Consider the following 19,145-nt stretch of genomic DNA (forward strand, 5'->3'; position numbering starts at 1 on the left):
CTACTGATGTTTTTGAGTTCTTTGTAGATTCTGGATATTGGTCCTTTGTCAGATGCATACTTTGTGAATATTTTGTCCCACTTTGTAGGTTGTCTGTTTACTTTGCTGATTATTTCTTTTGCTCTGCAGAAGCTTTTTAATTTGATTAGGTCCCATCTATTAATCTTTGTTTTTGTTGCAGTTGCTTTTGGGTTATTGGTCATGAAACCTTTGTCTAAGCAAATGTCTAGAAGACTTTTTCCAATGTTATCTTCTAGAATTTTTATGGTTTCAGGTCTTAGATCTAAGTCTTTTATCCATCTTGAGTTGATTTTTGTATAAGGTGAGAGATGAGAATCCAGCTTCATTCTTCTACATGCAGCTAGTCAATTTTCCAAGCACCATTTGCTAAATAGGGTGTCCTTTCCTCACTTTATGTTGTTGTTTGCTTTGTCAAAGATCAGTTGGGTGTAAATACTTGGCTTTATTTCTGGGTTCTCTATTCTGTTCCATTGGGTTCTCTATTCTGTTCCATTGGTCTGCCTGCCTATTTTTATACTAGTACCATGCTATTTTGGTAACTATTGCCTTGTAGTATACTTTGGAGTCGGGTAATGTGATGCCTCCAGATTATTTTTTCTGCTTAGTCTCATTTTGCTTTGTAGGCTCTTTTTTGGATCCATATGAATTTTAGAATTGGTTTTTCTAGTTCAGTGAACAATGATGATGGTATTTTGATGGGAATTGCACTGAATCTTTAGATTTCTTTTGGCCATATAATCCTTTTCACAATGTTAATTCCACCCATCCATGAGCATGGATGTGTTTTCATTTGTGTTGTTTATGATTTATCTTAGCAGTGTTTTGTAGTTTTCTTTATAGACATATTTTATCTCCTTGGTTAGGTATTATATTAGTCAGTTTTCACACTGCTATAAAGACTACTACCTGAGACTCTGTAATTATAAAGGAAAGAAGTTTAATTGACTCACAGTTCCATAGGCTTAACAGGAAGCATTGCTAGGAGGCCTCAGAAAACTTACAATTGTGGCAGAAGGTGAAGGAGAATCAGGCACCTTCTTCCATGTATTTATATAGCTTTGAGGATTCTTTTTGGAGTTAATTTCTAGTTTGATTTTACTATGGTGTGAGAGAGTACTTGATATAATTTCGATTTACCTTGTTGATTGCTGTGGCTAAGACGTCCAGTACTATGTTGAGTGGCAACGGTGAAAGTAGTCATCCTTGTCTTGTTCCATTTGCAGAGAAAATGATCTCAGCTGTTCTCCATTCAGTGTTATGTTGTCTGTGACTTTGTGATAGATGGCTTTTATTACTTTGAGCTATGTCCTTTCTATGCTGATTTTTCTGAGGGTTTTAATCATAAAGGGATTCTGGATTTTGCCAAATGATTTTTATGCATCTATTGGTATGATCACATGATTTTCGTTTTTAATTCTGTTTATGTGATGTATCACAATTATTGACTCATGTATGTTAAACTATCCCTGCATTCCTGATATGAAACCCACTTGGTCATGGTGTATTATCTTTTTTATATACTGTTGGATTTGGTTCACTAGTGTTTTGTTGAGGATATTTACATCTATGTTCATCAGAAATATTCGTCTGTAGTTTTCTTTTTCTGTTATGTCCTGTCTTGGTTTTGGTATTAGAGTGACAGTGGCTACATAGAATAATTTAGGGTAGATTCCTTCTTTTTCTATCATTTGGAATAGATTCAGTAAGATTAGTACCAAATCTTCTTTGAACTCCTGATAGAATTAAGCTGTGAATCTGAAACCATCTGGTCCTGGACTCCTTTTTGTTGTTGTTGGCATTTTTTATTTAATTATTATTTCAAGCTTGCTACTTGCTATTGGCCTGTTTAGTTTCTATTTATTTCTGATTTAATCTAGGAGGGTTGTATATATGCAGGAGTTTATCTGTCTCCTCTAGATTTTCTAGTTTGTGCATGTAAGGGAGTTCATAGGAGCCTTGAATTATTGTATTTCTGTGGTATTGGTTGTAATATCTCCTCTTCTGTTTCTAACTGAGCTTATTCAGATCTTTGCTCTTCTTTTCTTTGTTAATATATCTAATGTTCTATCAATTTTACTTACATTTTCAAAGAACCAACTTTTACTTTTATTTATGTTTTGTATTTATTTTACTTCAATTTCATTTAGTACTGCTTTGATCTTTGTTATTTTTCTTCTGTTGCTGGGTTTGGGTTTGGTTTGTTCTTGTTTTTCTAGTTTCTTGTGACCTTAAATTGTCTATTTGTGCTTTTTCAGAGTTTTTGATGTAGGCATTTAATGCTATGCACTTTTCTCTTAGCATCACTTTTGCTGTATCCCAGAGGTTTTGTAAGTTGTATCACTAATATTGTTCAGTTCAAAGAATTTTTAAATTTCTATCTTGATTTCATTGTTGACCCAATGATAACTCAGAAGCAGGTTATTTAATTTCCATGTATTTATATAGCTTTGAGGGTTCTTTTTGTAGTTAATTTCCACTTCAATTTTACTGTGGTGTGAGAAGATCTTGATATAATTTTGATTTTCTTAAACTTATTGAGATTTGTTTTGTGGCCTGTCATATGGTCTATCTTAGAGAATGTTCCACGCACTTATAAAAATAATATATATTCTGCTATTGTTGGGTTGCATGCTCTATAAATATCTAAGTCCATTTGTTCTAAGACATAGTTAAAGTTCATTGTTTCTTTGTTCGCTTTCTTTGTCATGATGGTCTGTCTAGTGCTGTCAGTGAAGTATTGAAGCCTTCCATTATTATTGTGTTGCCTTGTATCTTATTTCATAGGCCTAGTAATAATTGTTTTATAAATCTGGGATCTCCAGTGTTAGGTGCAGATATATTTTTGATTGTATTTTCCTGTTGGACTGGTCTTTTTATCATTATGTAATGTCCCTCTTTGACTTTTTTTAACTGTTGTTGCTTTAAAGTCTGTTTTATCTGATATAACAATAGCTACTCCTTCTTCCTTTTGGTTTCCACTTGCACGGAATATCGTTATTCATCTCTTTACCTAATATTTATGTGAGTCCCTGTGTGTTTGGTGACAGCAAATACCGGATTTTTTTTTTTTTTTCCATTCTGCCATTCTGTATCCTTTAAGTGGAGCATTTAGGCAATTCACATTCAACACTAGTATTGAGATGTAAGATACTGTTTTATTCATTATTTTAGTTGTTGCCTGAATACTTTGTGATTTTTTATTGTGTTATTGTTTTACAGGTCCTGTGAGATTTATGCTTTAAGGATATTTTGTTTGAGTATATTTGGAGGTTTTGTTTCAAGATTTAGAACTCTTTTTAGCATTTCTAGTAGTGCTGGCTTTGTAGTGCTGAATTCTCTCAGGATTTGTTTGTCTAGAAAAGACAATCTCTCCTTCACTTATGAAGTTTAGTTTTGCTGGATACATGATTCTTGGCTAACAATTATTTCATTTGAGGAGGCTAAAGATAAGACCCCAATCCCTTCTGGCTTGTAGTATTTCTGTTCAGAAGTCCGCTGTTAATCGGATAGGTTTTCCTTTATAGGTTACCTGATGCTTTTTCCTCACATCTCAATATTCTTTTCATCCTCTTGACTTTAGATATGATGATGACTGTGTGCCTAGGTGATGATCTTTTTGTGATGAATTTCCCAGGTGTTCTTTGAGCTTCTTGTATTTGGGTGTCTAAGTCTCTAGCAAGGCCAGGGATGTTTTCCTCAATTATTCCCTCAAATAAGAATTCCAAACTTTTAGATTTCTTTTCTTCCTCAGGAACATCAATTATTCTTAGGTTTGGCCATTTATCATAATTCCAAATTTTTTGGAAGCTTTCTCCAGTTATTTAAATTCTCTTTTCTTTGCCTTTGTCTAATTGGGTTAATTCAGAAGCCTTGTCTTTGAGCTCTGAAGTTCTTTTTTCCACTTTTTCTAGTCTGTTGTTGACACTATCCAGTGCATTTTGTATTTCTCTAGGTGTGTCTTTCACTTTCAGAATTTGTGATTGTTTTTTCATTTGATATCTATTTCTCTGGAGAAATTTTCATCCATATTCTCTTTTTAAAGAATTTTTTTAAGTTAGTTTTCACTTTTCTCTGGTATTTCATTGAGTAGCTTAATAATCAACCTTCTGAATTCTTTATCTGGCAATTCAGAGATTTCTTTTTGGTTGGATCCATTGCCAGGAAGCTAGTGTGGTCTTTTGGGGGTGATATAGAACCTTGTTTTGTCATATTATCAGAATTACTTTTCTGATTCCTTCTTATTTGGGTAGACTATTTCAATGGAAAAATCTGGAACTCAAGAGCTGCTGTTGAAATTATTTTGTCCCTTGGGGTGATCCCTTGATGTGGTGCTCTCCCCTTTCCCCTAGCAATGGGGCTTCCTGAGAGCCAACTGCAGTGATTTTTATTGCTCTTCTGGGTCTAGCCACCCAGCAAGGCTACTGGGCTCTGGGCTGGTGTGGAGAATGTCTGCAAATAATCCTGTAATATGATCCACCTTCAGGTCTCCCAGCCCTGGATACCAGAACCTCTTCTGGTGGAGGTAGCAGTAGACTCTGTGAGAGTCCTTGGTTGTAGATTTGTTTAGTGTGCTGGCTTTTTTGAATGCTAGCAGTGGAGTCATTATGTGGACAGACTCAGGACCTCTGGTTAGCCAAGAGTTAGCTGTTGTTTTCTTCTTGCTGGGTCCAGGATTATTCTGTCATGAATTGCTGTAATGTCCTGAGTTGGTTGACCTCTAGCTAGCGGGTGGTGTTTTAAAGAAAGCACCAGCGGGGGGGGGGGGGGGGGTGCGCAGCAAGATGGCCAAATAGGAACAGCTCCAGTCTCCAACTCCCAGCGCGAAAGACACAGAAGACCGGTGATTTCTGCATTTTCAACTGAGGTACTGGGTTCATCTCACAAGGGAGTGCCGGACAATCGGTGCTGGTCAGTTGCTGCAGCCCGACCAGCGAGAGCTGAAGCAACGGCGAGGCATCGCCTCACCTGGGAAGCGCAAGGGGGAAGGGAATCCCTTTTCCTAACCAGAGGAACTGAGACACACAACACCTGGAAAATTGGGTAACTCCCACCCCAATACAGCGCTTTAAGCAAACGGGCACACCAGGAGATTATATCGCAAACCTGGCCGGGAGGGTCCCACGCCCATGGAGCCTCCCGCACTGCTAGCACAGCAGTCTGCAATCTAACCGCAAGGCAGCAGCGAGGCTGCCCGGAGGGGTGCCCGCCATTGCTGAGGCTAAAGTAGGTAAACAAAGCTGCTGGGAAGCTCGAACTGGGTGGAGCTCACAGCAGCTCAAGGAAACCTGCCTGTCTCGGTAGACTCCACCTCTGGGGACAGGGCACAGCTAAACAACAACAAAAACAACAACAACAAAAGCAGCAGAAACCTCTGCAGACGCAAACAACTCTGACAGCTTTGAAGAGAGCAGTGGATCTCCCAACACGGAGGTTGAGATCTGAGAAGGGACAGACTGCCTGCTCAAGTGGGTCCCTGACCCCTGAGTAGCCTAACTGGGAGACATCCCCTACTAGGGGCAGTCTGATACCCCACACCTCACAGGGTGGAGTACAACCCTGAGAGGAAGCTTCCAAAGTAAGAATCAGACAGGTACACTTGCTGTTCAGTAATATTCTATCTTCTGCCGCCTCTGCTGCTGATACCCAGGCAAACAGGGTCTGGAGTGGACCTCAAGCAATCTCCTACAGACCTACAGCTGAGGGTCCTGACTGTTAGAAGGAAAACTATCAAACGGGAAGGACACCTACACCAAAACCCCATCAGTACGTCACCATCATCAAAGACCAGAGGCAGATAAAACCACAAAGATGGGGAAAAAGCAGGGCAGAAAAGCTGGAAATTCAAAAAATAAGAGCGCATCTCCCCCTGCAAAGGAGCACAGCTCATCGCCAGCAACGGATCAAAGCTGGTCGGAGAATGACTTTGACAAGATGAGAGAAGAAGGCTTCAGTCCATCAAACTTCTCAAAGCTAAAGGAGGAATTACATACCCAGTGCAAAGAAACTAAAAATCTTAAAAAAAGAGTGGAAGAATTGATAGCTAGAGTAATTAATGCAGAGAAGGTCATAAACGAAATGACAGAGATGAAAACCATAACACGAGAAATACGTGACAAATGCACAAGCTTCAGTAACCGACTCGATCAACTGGAAGAAAGAGTATCAGCAATTGGGATCAAATGAATGAAATGAAGTGAGAAGAGAAACCAAAAAAAAAAAAAAAAAAAAGAAAAAGAAATGAACAAAGCCTGCAAGAAGTATGGGATTATGTAAAAAGACCAAATCTACATCTGATTGGGGTGCCTGAAAGTGAGGGGGAAAATGGAACCAAGTTGGAAAACACTCTTCAGAATATCATCTAGGAGAACTTCCCCAACCTAGTAGGGCAGGCCAACATTCAAATCCAGGAAATACAGAGAATGCCACAAAGATACTCCTCGAGAAGAGCAACTCCAAGACACATAATTGCCAGATTCACCAAAGTTGAAATGAAGGAAAAAATCTTAAGGGCAGCCAGAGAGAACAGTCGGGCTACCCACAAAGGGAAGCCCATCAGACTAATAGCAGATCTCTCAGCAGAAACTCTACAAGCCAGAAGAGAGTGGGGGCCGATATTCAACATTCTTAAAGAAAAGAATTTTAAACCCAGAATTTCATATCCACCAAACTAAGTTTCATAAGTGAAGGAGAAATAAAATCCTTTATAGATAAGCAAATGCTTAGAGATTTTGTCACCACCAGGTCTGCCTTACAAGAGACCCTGAAGGAAGCACTAAACATGGAAAGGAACAACCAGTACCAGCCATTGCAAAAACATGCCAAAATATAAAGACCATCGAGGCTAGGAAGAAACTGCATCAACTAACGAGCAAAATAACCAGTTAATATCATAATGGCAGGATCAAGTTCACACATAACAATATTAACCTTAAATGTAAACGGACTAAATGGTCCAATTAAAAGACACAGACTGGCAAACTGGATAAAGAGTCAAGACCCATCAGTCTGTTGTATTCAGGAGACCCATCTCACATGCAGAGACATACATAGGCTCAAAATAAAGGGATGGAGGAAGATCTACCAACGAAATAGAGAACAAAAAAAGCAGGGGTTGCAAAACTAGTCTCTGATAAAACAGACTTTAAACCTTCAAAGATCAAAAGAGACAAAGAAGGCCATTACATAATGGTAAAGGGATCAATTCAACAGGAAGAGTTAACTATCCTAAATATATATGCACCCAATACAGGAGCACCCAGATTCATAAAGCAAGTCCTTAAAGACCTAAAAAGAGACTTAGACTCCCACACAATAATAATGGGAGACTTCAACACCACACTGTCAACATTAGACAGATCAACGAGACAGAAAGTTAACAAGGATATCCAGGAATTGAACTCATCTCTGCAGCAAGCAGACCTAATAGACATCTACAGAACTCTCCACCCCAAATCAACAGAATATACATTCTTCTCAGCACCACATCACACTTATTCCAAAATTGACCACATAATTGGAAGTAAAGCACTCCTCAGCAAATGTACAAGAACAGAAATTATAACAAACTGTCTCTCAGACCACCGTGCAATCAAACTAGAACTGAGGACTAAGAAACTCAATCAAAACTGCTCAACTACATGGAAACTGAACAACCTGCTCCTGAATGACTACTGGGTACATAACGAAATGAAGGCAGAAATAAAAATGTTCTTTGAAACCAATGAGAACAAAGATATAACATACCAGAATCTCTGGGACACATTTAAAGCAGTGTGTAGAGGGAAATTTATAGCACTAAATGCCCACAAGAGAAAGCAGGAAAGATCTAAAATTGACACTCTAACATCACAATTAAAAGAACTAGAGCAGCAAGAGCAAACACATTCAAAAGCTAGCAGAAGGCAAGAAATAACTAAGATCAGAGCAGAACTGAAGGAGATAGAGACACCAAAAACCCTCCAAAAAAATCAATGAATCCAGGAGTTGGTTTTTTGAAAAGATCAACAAAATTGACAGACCGCTAGCAAGACTAATAAAGAAGAAAAGAGAGAAGAATCAAATAGATGCAATAAAAAATGATAAAGGGGATATCACCACCGACCCCACAGATACACAAACTACCATCAGAGAATACTATAAACACCTCTATGCAAATAAACTAGAAAATCTAGAAGAAATGGATAATTTCCTGGACACTTAAACTCTTCCAAGAATAAACCAGGAAGAAGTTGATTCTCTGAATAGACCAATAGCAGGCTCTGAAATGGAGGCAATAATTAATAGCCTACCAACCAAAAAAAGTCCAGGACCAGATGGATTCACAGCTGAATTCTACCAGAGGTACAAGGAGGAACTGGTACCATTCCTTCTGAAACTATTCCAATCAATAGAAAAAGAGGGAATCCTCCCTAACTCATTTTACGAGGCCAACATCATCCTGATACCAAAGCCTGGCAGAGACACAACAAAAAAAGAGAATTTTAGAGCAATATCCCTGATGAACATCGATGCAAAAATCCTCAATAAAATACTGGCAAACCGGATTCAGCAGCACATCAAAAAGCTTATCCACTACGATCAAGTGGGCTTCATCCCTGGGATGCAAGGCTGGTTCAACATTTGCAAATCAATAAACGTAATCCAGCATATAAACAGAACCTAAGACAAAAACCACATGATTATCTCAATAGATGCAGAAAAGGCTTTTGACAAAATTCAACAGCCCTTCATGCTAAAAACACTCAATAAATTCGGTATTGATGGAATGTACCTCAAAATAATAAGAGCTATTTATGACAAACCCACAGCCAATATCATACTGAATGGGCAAAAACTGGAAAAATTCCCTTTGAAAACTGGCACAAGACAGGGATGCCCTCTCTCACCACTCCTATTCAACATAGTGTTGGAAATTCTGTCTAGGGCAATCAGGCAAGAGAAAGAAATCAAGGGTATTCAGTTAGGAAAAGAAGAAGTCAAATTGTCCCTGTTTGAAGATGACATGTTTGTATATTTAGAAAACCTCATTGTCTCAGTCCAAAATCTCCTTAACCTGATAAGCAAGTTCAGCAAAGTCTCAGGATATAAAATCAATGTGCAAAAATCACAAGCATTCTTATACACCAGTAACAGACAAACAGAGAGCCAAATCATGAATGAGCCCATTCACAATTGCTTCAAAGAGAATAGAATACCTAGGAATCCAACTTACAAGGGATGTAAAGGACCTCTTCAAGGAGAACTACAAACCACTGCTCAGTGAAATAAAAGAGGACACAAAGAAATGGAAGAACATACCATGCTCATGGATAGGAAGAATCAGTATCGTGAAAATGGCCATACTGCTCAAGGTAATTTATAGATTCAATGCCATCCCCATCAAGCTACCAATGAGTTTCTTTACAGAATTGGAAAAAACTGCTTTAAAGTTCATATGGAACCAAAAAAGAGCCCGCATCTCCAAGACAATCCTAAGTCAAAAGAACAAAGCTGGAGGCATCACGCTACCTGACTTCAAACTATACTACAAGGCTACAGTAACCAAAACAGCATGGTACTGGTACCAAAACAGAGATATAGACCAATGGAACAGAACAGAGTCCTCAGAAATAATACCACACATCTACAGCCATCTGATCTTTGACAAACCTGAGAGAAACAAGAAATGGGGAAAAGATTCCCTATTTAATAAATGGTGCTGGGAAAATTGGCTAGCCATAAGCAGAAAGCTGAAACTGGATCCTTTCCTTACTCCTTAAACGAAAATTAATTCAAGATGGATTAGAGACTTAAATGTTAGACCTAATACCATAAAAACCCTAGAAGAAAACCTAGGTAGTACCATTCAGGACATAGGTATGGGAAAAGACTTCATGTCTAAAACACCAAAAGCAATGGCAGCAAAAGCCAAAATTGACAAATGGGATCTCATTAAACTAAAGAGCTTCTGCACAGCAAAAGAAACTACCATCAGAGTGAACAGGCAACCTACAGAATGGGAGAAAATTTTTGCAATCTACTCATCTGACAAAGGGCTAATATCCAGAACCTACAAAGAACTCAAACAAATTTACAAGAAAAAAACAAACAACCCCATCAAAAAGTGGGCAAAGGATATGAACAGACATTTCTCAAAAGAAGACATTCATACAGCCAACAGACACATGAAAAAATGCTCATCATCACTGGCCATCAGAGAAATGCAAATCAAAACCACAATGAGATACCATCTCACACCAGTTAGAATGGCAATCATTAAAAAGTCAGGAAACAACAGGTGCTGGAGAGGGTGTGGAGAAATAGGAACACTTTTACACTGTTGGTGGGATTGTAAACTAGTTCAACCATTATGGAAAACAGTATGGCGATTCCTCAAGGATCTAGAACTAGATGTACCATATGACCCAGCCATCCCATTACTGGGTATATACCCAAAGGATTATAAATCATGCTGCTATAAAGACACATGCACACGTATGTTTATTGCGGCACTATTCACAATAGCAGAGACTTGGAATCAACCCAAATGTCCATCAGTGGCAGACTGGATTAAGAAAATGTGGCACATATACACCATGGAATACTATGCAGCCATAAAAAAGGATGAGTTTGTGTCCTTTGTAGGGACATGGATGCAGCTGGAAACCGTCATTCTTAGCAAACTATCACAAGAACAGAAAACCAAACACCACATGTTCTCACTCATAGGTGGGAACTGAAAATGAGATCACTCGGACTCGGGAAGGGGAACATCACACACCGGGGCCTATCATGGGGAGGGGGGAGGGGGGAGGGATTGCATTGGGAGTTGTACCTGATGTAAATGATGAGTTGATGGGTGCTGACGAGTTGATGGGTGCAGCACACCAATATGGCACAAGTATACATATGTAACAAACCTGCATGTTATGCACATGTACCCTACAACTTAAAGTATAATAATAATAAAAAAAAGAAAACAACAAAAATAAAATAAAATAAAATACTCTCTCATAAAAGTTGAAAAAAAAAAAAAAAAAGAAAGAAAGCACCAGCTACAATAGTAGAAAGGGGATATAAGCCACCCTAAGTTGACCAGGGTAAGTATTCTGGTTTCTCAGGTGATGGACAGGGCCATAAAGCTCCTAAGAGTTTATGTCTTTTGTTATTGGCTACCGGGGTGGGTAGCAAAAAACCATTAGGTCGGGAGGGAATTAGGTAGGTCTGAGCTCAGCCTTCCTTGGGTGGCACTTGCTGTGGACACTGTGGGTAATGGAGGTGGTTTTCAGGCCAACAGGGTCATGTTCCAGAGGGGATTATGGCTGCCCCTGTCACCAGGGAAGTGGGAGAAAGCCGGTAGTGATAGGCCTCATCCAACTCTCACACAGTTGGTGGAGCTGGTCTCACTCCCACTGTACCCTGTTATCTCCAGGTGTGCCGAATTTATCTCCAGGCAGCCTGCACGTGGGTCTCCAACCTTGAACCAGGCAATAAGCTTCCCCACTGAGAAAGCAAGCACAGCCATCAGACATTGCCCATCCCTGTCTGCCCACACTGTTGACTGCATCTCCTGTACTCTTTTCTGTAGCGGTTCCTGTTCCCCCCCAGATTCTTCTCAAGAGAGTTTGCCCCCAGTTGAAATTCTTACAAAGTTCAGTTGGAAGGTTCTTTCACCCTGTGACCCATCTCAAATTCCACTAGATGCCTTATCTAAGGGACCCTGTGAAATATAGTCAGGAATGACTTCTCTGGGTTCGAGCTGGAGAATGGGAGTGCTTACAAAGCTCTTCTCATTGCTGCTTCTCCTTTTATATTTCTCATTAAATCTTTTAAAATCTAGGTAAGTTTAAATCTTTCTTCCATAATCTGAATTTTCAGGTTCTTCAGTAGGTATGTGTGTTCAGAGATAGGTTTCTCCCCTTACATTTTGGGAATTCACAGTTTTTCATCTGTTTTGTGGAGATTTTTTTTTTTTTTTTTTTTTTTTTTTTTTTTTTTTGAGACAGAATCTGGCTTTGTTGCCCAGGCTGCAGTGTAGTGGTGTGATCTCAGCTTACTGTAAGCTCCACCTCCCAGGTTCATGCCAATCTCCTGCCTCAGACTCCCTAGTAGCTGGGACTACAGGTGCCCACCACCACGCCCGGCTGATTTGTTTTTTGTATTTTTAGTAGAGACAGGGTTTCACTGTGTTAGCCAGGGTGGTCTAGATCTCCTGTCCTTGTGATCCACCTGCCTCAGCCTCCCAAAGTGCTGGGATTATAGGTGTGAGCCACTGCGCCCAGCCTGTTTTGTGGAATTTTTCTGTGGTGTACCACTTCTTTCAAAGGATCTGTGAATCCTTTAGGTTTTCCTGATAAATTCCTGCAGTGGTTCTTATAGCAAAAGTTCATGGTGTGAATCTCCATATGCTGTTCTGTCTATCAAAGTGAGAGCTGCACATTAGTCCTGTTTTCTATCCACTGTCTTCCCCAGATCTCCCAGAATGGCTTTTACTAAGCATATTTCTACAAACATTCTGTTCACATCCATTTAGATAATGTCCAAGGATGAATATGGCTCTCCTGTTTGGAGCCCTCACCATAATTACCCTTAATTATTCATTCATGACAATGCAAGCTTTTTCCAGCATTCATGTCAAAATTCTATCCATTACCCAGTTCCAAAGCAGCTTCCACATTTGCCAGTATTTCTTATAGCAACACTCCTACTTCATTTCTTGGCTTGTCTTTGTCTATGTGTGATGCTAAAACAAAACACTCCTGGAGAAAGAAGAGAGGTGAACTCTCTGAAGACTCTTTTATAAGGGTTTTAGTTCATTCAAAGGGTGAGGTTTTCAACTTACTGACTGCCCCAAAAGAAACTACCACTTTATGCCACCACAATAAGTATTATGTTTCAACATAGATTTTGGAAGGGACATACGCTCAAACCATAACAGAGCTCTTTGTTTTATTCTATTGGTCTATGCATCTGCCTGTATGCCAGTACCATACTGTTTTGATTACTGTAGCTTTGTAGCAAGTTTGGAAATCAGAAAATGTGTGTCCTTCATCTTTGTCCTTATTAAAAATTGTTTTGCTATTTGGGGTCCCTTGAGATTCCATATAAACTTTAAGAAGGATTTTTCTATCTCTGAAAAATTATCATTAGAATTGCATTGATTCCACAGATTGCTTTGAATAGTGTGGTCATATAAACAATATTAAGTCTTCCAATCCACGAACGTGAAATGTGTTCCCATTTTTTTTTTGTCTTAATTTTATTTGCAATAATGTTTTGCAGTTTTCATTGATGTCTTTCCCTTTCTTGGTAAATTCCTAAGTGTTTTCTTTATTTTGAATACCATTTCAAATGAAATTGTTTTCTTAATTTCATTTTCAAACTGTTCATTGTTAGTATGTAGAAATGCAACTAATTTTTGTGCATTGGTTTTGTATCCTGATTCTTTGCTGAATTCAGTTATTATCACTGATAGTATTTTTGTGGAATTTTAGGGTTTTCTCTATATAAGATCATATCACCTGTGAATAGAGATAGTGCCAACACTTTCTTTTCAAGTTAGATCCCTTTGTGTTTTTTCACTTATCTAATTGTCCTGGCTAGAACTTCTGGTGCTGTGTTGAGTAGAAGTGGTGAAAGAAGGCATCCAGATCTTAGATCTTTTTCCTGATCTTAGAGGAATTTTTCACTGTGTTAAGTACAGATTATTTCTAACACAAAAATTTAAAACCCAAAATGCTCCAAAATATGAAAATTTTTGAGTGCCAGCATGACACTCAAAGAAAACGCTCACTGGAACATTTCAGATCCTAGGTTTTAGGATTAGGGATAATTAACCTAAGTATAATGAAAATATCCTCAAATCCTAAGCACTTCTTTTTCCAAGAATCTCAAATAAGGGATACTCCATCTGTATGTTTACTGGAAATTTTTCATATATGGCTTTTAATATGCTGAGGTAGTACCCTTCCCTTCCAATTTTGTTGAATGTTTTTATCATTAAAAGGTCTTAAATTTAGTCAAATGCTTTTTCTTCATCAATTGAGGTAACCTTGTTTTTTTCTTTGTTCTTATAATGTGGTATATTACATTGATTTTCAGACGATGAGCAATCTTTCTGTTTTAGAAATAAATCCCACTTGGTCATGGTGTATAATTCTTTTAATATGCTGCTGAATTCAGTTTGCTAGTGTCTTGTTGATAAGATATATTGGTCTGCAATTTTCTTTTCTCATGGTGTCTTTCTCCGGTTTTGGTATCTGAGTAACGCTGTCCTCATACAATAAGGAAGTATTCTTTCCTCTTAAAACTTGGGAAAAGTTAGTGAATTGTTGATATTAGTTCTTCTATAAATGTTTGGTAGAATTTACTCATGAAGCCATAAGGTCTGAGGCCTTTATTTTTTTTTTTTTTTTGAGATATTTGGTTTACAATTCAATATCCTTATTAGTTATAGGTCTATTCTGGTTTCCCATTTCCTTGTGATTTGGTCTTGGTGGGTTTTGTCTTTCTAGGAATTTTTCCATTTCATCTTGGTTATCCAGTTTGTTTGCGTAGAATTGTTCACAGTTCCCTTTTATAATACTTTTTCTTTCTGTAAAATTGGTAGTAATGTTGCCACATTCACCTGTGATTTTAGTGAATCTTCTTTTTTCTTACTGTATCTAAATATTTGTTCATTTTATTGATCTTTTCAAAGAATTACCTTTGAGTTTTATTTACTTTTTTCTATTAATTTTTATTTTCTATTTTTTCTCTCTAATTTAATCTTTATGATTTATTTCTTTCTGCTAGGTTTGTCTTTAGTTTGTTTCTATTTTTCTAGTCCTTCAGTCACAATGTTGGGTTGTTGATTTGAGATCTTTCTTATTTATTAATGTGTAATTTTTTATACATGTACATTTTTCCCTTAGCACTGCTTTCACTGTGTCCCATAAGTTTCAGTATGTTGTATTTTCATTCTCGTTAATCTCTACTTACTTCTTTAAGTTTCTCATTACATTAATTTTTTTCTTATATATTTTTTATTTCAATAGCTTTTAGAGGACCAGTGGTTTTGGGTTATATGGGTGTATTTTACAGTGGTGAAGTCTGAGATTTTTGTGTATCTGTCACTTATGTAGTGTACATTGTACCCAATTAATTAATAAATAATTAATAATTTTAAATTATTTATTAGCCTCATATCCTCCACCATTTCTGAGTCTCTGATATCCATTATACCACTCCATGTGCCTTTTAATTTATCTCTAGTTCATCTCTAAGTATTTAAGGCTTTCCCTTGTGATATCTTCTTTGATGCATTTGTTGTTTAAAATCTGTTGTTTAATTTCCAAAATTTTGTGAAATTTCCAGTTTTACTTATGTTATTGATTTCTAGTGTCATTCTGTTGTGGTCAGAGAAGATACTTTATGTGATATTTATCGTCAGGGTAACCTAGAAAATAAATAGAGAATACACAAAATATATAAAGCATACTGAATATATAAAAGATATTTATCTTTTTAAACCTATTGAGATTTAATTTGTGGACTAACATATGGACTGTTCTATAAAATGTCACATGTGCATTTGATGGTCTGTGATTAGGTGTAAATGTTCATTATTGTTATATCTTCTTACTATATTAAACTTCTTATTAATATATAATATCCTCTTTGCTCCTTATAAACATTGTAAAAGTCTATTAGTTAATATAGTTTAAATATTAGTTAATATAGTTTAAATATTTTTCCTCTCCAAGCCTCAAGTCAAAATTTGATTCCTAATACTGGAGGTGGGCCCTGGTCAGAGGTGTTTGGGTCATGGAGGTAGATCCATCATGATTGATTTGATGCCCTCCTCATGGTAATAAGTGAGGCCTCACTCTGTTCCTGAGAGATCTGGCTGTTCGGAAGAGCCTAGCGCCTCCTCCTCCTCTTTCTCTTCCTCCTCCTCTCTCATCATGTGACACACCTGCTGTAACATCACCTTCCACCATGAGTGGAAGCAGCCTGAGATCCTCACCAAAAGCAGATGCTGACACCATGCCTCTTGTACAGACTACAGAACAATGGGCCGGATAAACCTGTTTTCTTTTTGCAGTACCCAACCTCAAGTATTCCTTTAAAGCAATGCAAATAAAATAATACATTAGTATAGCCACTCTTGCTCTCTTTTAGTTATGATTTGTGTGGGATATTTTATTCCATTCTGTCACTTTGAGCCTGTTTGTACTTTTACATCTAAAGTCAATTTTTTTTGTAGGCAGTATATAATTGGATCCATTCTGCCAATCTCTCTTTTGATTGGAGAGTTTAATTTATATTTAAAGTAACTACTGATAAGAAGGGACTAACTACTGCTAATTTGTGATTTATTTTCTATGTCTTATATTTTTTTGTCCTATATTTTCTTTTGTGTTTAGGTTTTTGTAGTGAAATGTTAGGTTTATCTGTCATTTCTTTTTTGTATATTGTATATTTCTTATGTAGATTACCCTGATAATCACATTTAATATCCTAAAGTTATTACACTGTAATTTAAATTTATACCAGCTTACCTTCAGTAACAGAAAAACTCTGCTCCTTTACAGCTCTGCTTCTACCTCTTTCAGTTTTAATGTCACAAAATTACATCTTTATACATAATATGCCCCCAACATAAACCAATAATTCTTTTTAATGCATTAGTCTCTTAAATCATATAGAAAACAAAAAAAGTGAAGTAGCAAGCCATAGTTATTATAATACTAACTTTTATATTTGCCCATTACTTACCCTTATGAAGATATTTATTTCTTCATACAGCTCCTAGTTACTGTCTAGTGCTCTTTCATTTCACCTTGTAGGACTCCCTTAAATATTTCCTGCAGGGTAGGTCTAGCGGTAAGAAACTTCTTCAGCTTTTGCTTATCTGGAAACATTTTAATTTTTCCTTTACTTTTGATGGATAGTTTTCTCATATATGGAATCCTTGGTTGATAGATTTTTACACTGGCACTGAATATATCGACTCACTTCCTTCTGGTCTCTGAAGTTTCTGATGAAAAATCTGCTGATAACCTTATTGTGGATACCTTGTATGGGATGAGGTGCCTCTCTTTTGCTGCTTTCAGAATTATCTCTTTTTCTTTATCTGGTGACAGTTTGATTATAACGTGTCTCAGTGAGAACCACTCAAAGAGAACCACTTTGAGTTCATCTTACTTGGTGTTTGTTAAGTTTCTTGGATGTGTATATTCATGTCTTTCATCAGATTTGGGAAGTTTTCAGCCATAAAATACATATCTATCCCTTTTTCTATTTTCCTTCTGGAATCCTCACAGTTAATAAGTTGCTCTGCTTAATGGTGTCCCACAGGTCTTCTAGGCTTTGTTCAGTTTTTTTCAGTCTTTTTCCTTTCTGATCTCAGCTTCAGTAATTTTCATTGTCCTATCTTTAAGTTTGCTAGTTCTTTTGTTTGACTTCTGCTCAAATTTACCTTTGAATTCCTCTAGAAGTTTGTTTTTTTTTTTTTTTTTTTTTTTTTTTTTTTTTTTAATTTCAGCTGTTGTACTTTTCAGCTCAAGATTTTCGTTTGTTTGTTTCTTTTTAGGTTTTGTATCTCTTTACTGATATTTCATTAATACATTATTTTTTGGGTTTTCCACATCTTCCTTTAGTTTACTGAGCACCTTTAAGAGAGTTCTTTTAAAGACTTTATCCATTAAATTGGGCATTGGTCTTATGAATAGTTTCTGTTGATTTTATATTTATTTGAATGGGCCATCCTTTCTTATTTTTTGTATACCTTGTAATTTTTTTTGCTGAAAACTGGACTTTTGAATCTAATAATGTGGTAACTCTGGAAATCAGATTCTCATTCTTTCCTAGGTTTTGGGGTGTGAGAGTGTGTGTGTGTGTGTGTGTGTGTGTGTGTGTGTTTATTACTCTTACTCTTCTTTAGTTTTAAAACTGTAGTTTATATCTGTGGCAGGGTTCAGCCTGAGGTATGAACTTAAGGTCTTTTCTGGTCTTTTCTGAGCCTGTGCCTTTCCTTTGGCATGCACAGTTACTTTCTAATTTTCTCTATATATGCAATGGTTTTTGAATGTCTAGTTTTAAAAGCTGGCTCCCAACAGAGGAAAAGGGGAATAATAAAGGTGAAATAAAGGCCCTTTAAGTTCCCCCAAATTCGCTTCAGCCCAAAGAGCAAGACTCATAAAAAAGGGGATAGTTGCAGCAACAACAAATGCCTACTTATTTGTTCGTACCTCTGTGATCAGAACAATCAGTGATCAGAATATAAATCCTCCATACCGGCGGCAGGGTCTTTTTGCCCATCCTGGCTCCACAAACTGCAGGTTGCTCCAGGAACATGTGCACAGCTGCTTGCCATGAGACTAGAGGCAGGGAATGGGTAGCTGCTACTGGGTATAAGAGCTGAAATTGTCTAAGAGTAATCCTAATTTACTGTCCAACACTTCTGCTAGAAGTTGCAAGCCTTCAGTAAACTTCAGAGTTCCCAAATAATTATATCAGATGAATTTTAATCTGAAGACCAACTGTTGTCTAGGTAGGGGACAGATTCTTGGTGCTTCCTATTCTGTCATCTTCCCAAAGTCCCTATTTGTGTGTGTGCATGGGTGTGTGTATATGTGTGTGTGTATATAATTGAACAAAACAATATTGCTTCCTGGGATCTAACCCTAGAATTTTTATATTGATTTTTTTTTTTCACTTAGGTCCCTTTCATCATTATTACCTAAAATCATTCTCTATGTGGTTAAAATATTTAGTCAGTATAGCGAGCCACTGGTGGAAATGTTTAGTATACTAAGTCTAGCTGTTGGGTATGATCTTACAGAATCTACTTTTCAACAGAAAATTAGTTAAGAAGATTTTTCAATGCTGTCATACAACTGTAACAATATTTAGTAAAAGTGTTTATTTATAATTTGTGATTTAACAAGTTACTTATACACTTTGAAAAATGTGTTTAAACCATGACATGGTTTCTGATCATATATTTCTTGAAATGGATATTTCCTCATAAAAAAGAGATTTATATGAGTTTTAATCAACTAAGTATTTAATTATTTTGGTTCTTACTCAAACTTTATATTTTAGCTTCAAAGTTTCTTTCTTGACAGTATTTTGAATTTTTTCCCCAATGTAGATTAGAA

This window comes from Macaca fascicularis, chromosome 8 (genome assembly GCF_037993035.2).
Source record: "Macaca fascicularis isolate 582-1 chromosome 8, T2T-MFA8v1.1".
Taxonomy (NCBI): Eukaryota; Metazoa; Chordata; class Mammalia; order Primates; family Cercopithecidae; genus Macaca; species Macaca fascicularis.